Source organism: Lathyrus oleraceus, chromosome 1 (genome assembly GCF_024323335.1).
Source record: "Lathyrus oleraceus cultivar Zhongwan6 chromosome 1, CAAS_Psat_ZW6_1.0, whole genome shotgun sequence".
In the NCBI taxonomy this organism is placed as follows: Eukaryota; Viridiplantae; Streptophyta; class Magnoliopsida; order Fabales; family Fabaceae; genus Lathyrus; species Lathyrus oleraceus.
Genome location: NC_066579.1, coordinates 459,537,272 through 459,542,466, shown reverse-complemented (window position 1 = coordinate 459,542,466; position 5,195 = coordinate 459,537,272). Strand labels below are relative to the sequence as shown.

Here is a 5,195-nt window from a genome sequence, read left to right as displayed (position 1 = left end):
TATTTTTTCATTACTATTTCTTATTTATTAAATAATAAAACTTAAATATTAAAATTAAAAAATTAAAAAAATTTATAAAAAAAAATATGAGGGGGTGTATGCGCCAGATGAATTGGCGCATACACCAACCAAATGAACCTAGGCGCCATTAGCATTGGCGCCTCCTCATGAGGCCCAATGTAGGCGCCACTAGCATTGGCGTCTCCTCATGAGGAGCCCAATGCATGCGTCAATGCTATTGGCGTCTCCACTTTAAGTTTCGGGGATGCGATAATTCATATGGCGCATCCTCTACCAAACTTGATTATTTTGATTTATTTTTTTTGAATAATTGGTTATTTTTTAATATATTTTTTAAAAAATGGTTATTTTAAAAAAAAAATTGTATATTATTTTATTAGCTTCAACCATAACTTCAATTAAATCATTGACTTTTAACTAGTAAAGACTCCGTATATTATAAGCGCCGACTAGCAACTATATTTTGGTTGTCTGTCATTGTTATTTGACCATTGGTAATGATTTTCAATCTTCACCTACGACTTTGTCCATAGGTAAAACTAGATAGGATAGAAAAGAATTATTAACTTTAGGTCTATTATCATGCTATCACTAAAAGTTACGATGAAACTTTTAATACATTTTTCTGTAAATAATTTTGATCAATAAATTATTCATAATATTAAAATTAATTTACACAACAATAATATTTAAATATATTAAAAACTTATAATAATAAATTTGTTTTACATAAAAAAAAATAATGCCTTAATTGTCTTAATAGAAGGCTTATTGATTTTCTTTAGCAACTCTAAATCTGCTTTAAAAATCTTGTTAGTGTTCATGGGTTGACTACTATGAAACAATAAGTAGCAAATAAACAAAAGAATTGGTAAAGTGGTTTGGAAGGAGATGAAATCAACATAATAATACCTGTGAAAAATCTATTCATCTATTCATGGATCCTTCACCAAGACTTTTGACATTTTTAGAGAAAAAAAATTCTAATGGATTTAACAATGTATTAAAACAAACATGACTATTAGAATAATGCATTCGACTGGTGATATAAAACCAAAGTTTTAGGGTAAAACTAAGAAGATGCCATTATCCCAAGAGAAACTGAAAAAATCATATGATATATCATATTTTAATGTCAAATGTCAATAGGTAAATGATGAATAGACATGAGATCACCCACTCCAAAATAGCTCAATGGGGTTCATCAATACCTCAAATAAGCTTCAAGCTCCTTTTCATCAGCACAAGTCTATAGCAGCAATTAAGCTCTTACAGTTGAAAGAGATGAATTTACTGAAACAGACCGATCTCAAAAATGGGTCTTCATCATCTGCTGCAACACCATGTTATTGCTCTTGAAATTTTAAATGAATGAGAAACCCCATCACAAAGAAAACGTATAACTCTGTCCAAAAGGAAGAAAGCAATACACTCTCTAGAGACTTCGTCACCTGTTCTAATTTCATCAACACTTTCCGTCTCGACATTCAATATGCTCCGCATTATCTTGGTTATAATTTCGGATTTCCCAGTATCACCAAGGATATGTTTAGATTGGTGATATGTGATGAAATGGAATGGAGTGGAATGATAATTAATTCAATTGTTTGGATTTGTAAATAATGAATGGAATGGAACATAACATGATGGAATTCATTTCATCCAAATCTACATTTTTTTTCCATTCAATTTGGAATATATATATATATATATATATATATATATATATATATATATATATATATATATATATATATATATATATATATTCCCTCCGTCCCATATTATAAACAAATTTCACCTTTCTAGATTCATTAAATAATTAATGTATCTGGTTTATTATATAGATCAGATACATTAATTATTTAATGAATCTAAAAAGGTGAAATTTGTTTATAATATGGGACGAAGGGAGTATATATATATATATATATATATATATATATATATATATATATATATATATATATATATATATATATATATATATATATATATATATATATATATATATATATATATATATGATGGAATGAGATATTTTTAATAAAATAACTAAACAATGGAGTGGGATCCGTCATGTTCCATTCCGCTATGTTATGTTTCATCAATCCAAACATAACCCAAATGGATCAACTTCGTTGTTCAATCCAAATTCACACTCAAAAATCTTCGTCTCCATCTATAGGGGTGTTCAAAACCAAACCAACCCAATAGAAAACCGCAAACCAAACAAAACTAAACTGAAACCGCAAAAAACCGCATTTGGTTCGGATTCGTTTGGGTCATTTTTTAATAAAACCGCACGGTTTGGTTTGGTTTGCGGTTTGTATTTTGCAAACCGAACTAAACCAAACCAAACCGCATTATGTTACAACCCAAAGTTCACTTATCCCACATCCAACCCAAACCTCAAACCTAGTATGCCTTAACCTTACAATTACAAACGATTTTCTCTTAATCACACTTAGGGTTTCAATTTCAACCTTCTTAAATCTCTCATAGTATTATCACACATTCTTCTCATCTTCTTTTCCATGTAGGTCTCACCTATTCTACTCTAATAAGTCCTCTATTATGTTCTTTCTTTTTTATCTTTTATGTTACTATTTTCTCTTCCAATTACGTTTTTATTGCACTTTTCTTCTCAATCTCGCATCTCTTATGTTTTTTTTTCATCTTCTCTAATCTCTTATCTCATATGTTTTTTTTATGTTTTATTATAATGTCTTTGATATTATTTTATGCTACTATTTATATTTGTCTTTTATTCTACTTTTGTCTAATCTGGTTTTTTGTATATTGAATGAAACGTTTTTGTCTAAATATGATGAATTTTGATGTTATTTAGTTATATATGAATGATTAAATACAAAGTTATGTCGTTATTTATAGGAGTATATATGGCTCAATAAAAATATTATAAAAAACCGAACCAACCGAACCAACCCAAACCGCATTGATTTGGTTTGGTTTGGTTTTATTTTTAAAAGTCAACCGAACCAAACCGAACTGCATGCTTTTTTCTCTTGCGGTTTGGGTGATTTTTATCGCAAAAACCGCCCAAACCGCACCGCGAACACCCTTATCCATCTCAATGGATTCAGTGCGGAAGACCTTGATAATATGGACCACCTAAATTGCCTTTAAGCATCTTCACATGCAAAACCCTTGTAAGTCTCAGTCTCCGTTGGTTCAATGCGGATGGTTATTCTTTTCCTTCAAATAGATTTCAATTTCCCTCGCTCAAGATACTACATTTGGAATTCATAGCATTCTCGGAGTTTCGAGATTTTGTGTTGCTTTTATCTGTATCTCCAATTCTTGAAGATCTATCAGCGTCTCACGTATACTTCCACAAATCGATACATATGGATCACGAGGTTAAAGGCTTAAGTTTTCCCAATTTGACTAGAGCAGATTTGACTCAATTTGGGTGTTCATGGTTGATGTTTAAGGTGCATACACTTTATACTTCAGTGTCTCTCTGCATACAAACATTCAACTTGTACATAAACTTCAAGGTAAATTTGAATTTGATTATTGATTATTATGAATATTATGAATTATGTATACAAACCATAGTTTGAAAGTGTGTCTTTCTATATAATTTTGATTATTATGAATACAAACCATGGTTTGATAGTGTGTCTTTTTATAATTTTGATGAATCAGCCTTGCTTTTCTGACAACATTCCTATCTTGCATAACTTGATCCACTTGGAGCTCTATGACTATTGAGAATTGGCATTAGAGGTGCTCCATGCATGCCCTAACCTTCAAAATCTTGAACTTTCTCAGGTTTGTTAACTTTAGGAATTGTATTTGGCTTTTTTTTTCTTATCACGTTTTTATGATAAGTTTTATTTTATGTGTTTTGTACTTTAAATAGGAGTCAAAGGAGGCGATACGGAATGATGCGTTCTCGAAGGAAGTAATTTGGAAAAAACCTGAATTTGTTCCACAATGCCTTTCATTATACCTTAGAACTTGCACTATTCGAGACTTTTTTGGCCTACAATGTGATATTAAGTTGGCAAAATATATTTTGAAAAACGCAAACAATTTACAAACCATGTCAATCTCGAGCATAAAGGAATTACATGAAATAGAAAGAAAGTTGTTTGCGTGCACGAAGGCCTCTGCAACATGTGAACTTTCGATTATTGATAACAGAGATTATGTAAGTAGTAGTTTCTCTATCCTACCTGTCGTTTCATTAGCTTCTACCATGAACTTTCTTGATTTGGTGGTTTGAACTTTGAACTATGGGCTATTGTGATTTGTGAAAGTCATGAATTTGTCTCGTGGCATAAATTAAGGAAAAATCTTCTTTAAATGATTTAGTTAGTACTTGTCTACCTGTTTATTTATATATTTGTTTATTAAACTTGTTAATGACTACAATTCGATCAATGCTATCCATTTATGGCCACTAAATCCAGATTGGATGCATAGCCGCATGATAAGAGTTACGTACAAAGATTATATGAGTAGTAGATTTTTTAAGGGAATCCTTTTGTCTTTGATAGAAAATACCATTTTGAGTGCTTTATCAAAGATGACTTTGATCTAAATGATCTTTTTGAAGATTTAGTTATGTTGTCATAGGTTACCGGATAGTTAAGGTTTTATTGACATTTGGGAGAAGGTTTGAGTATGAGAAAAGAGAGAGATTCATAACAGAATTTTGTTATGTTGTATTGTAGAATACTCTTGTCCATTTTAACAGGACCGTATTTGAGGGCGTGCAAGTCAGGTTACCGCACATGACACAAAATTTGTCATGGTTAAACCAAAGCTAAATAGGGATCATAAAATGTTTGTTACGGTTAAATTCTGGTTAAATAAGATTTCTAATTGTTTTGTCATGGTTGAACCGTGACTAACCTACTCTGCTCACAAAAACTTAAGGCGACTTTGATTCTAATTAGATAGATGTGAGTTTTTTATACAGTATGACTATCTAACCTACTCTCTTAGATGCAAACTTGAACTAATTGTAACAAACGAAAAAACAACAAGGTAGAGAGACTACTAGTGAGTGACCTCAAACCTAAGGCGTTGACCGAGTTTACACTTGTCAAACATGTTTATCCCTTTGTGGCAGTGCTCTTCTAGAATTATGTTTAACGACCCTTTATGACTTTCTTGATTAGTGCCTGAGCTCGGTA

The 5,195-nt window shown here is 31.1% G+C and overlaps 1 pseudogene; it reads left to right on the top strand.

The window, feature by feature from the left end:
- Positions 1–1,392: 1,392 nt before the first annotated feature.
- LOC127115313 (putative FBD-associated F-box protein At5g56820) lies at positions 1,393–4,279 on the top strand (annotated as a pseudogene).
- The last annotated feature ends 916 nt before the right edge of the window (positions 4,280–5,195 follow it).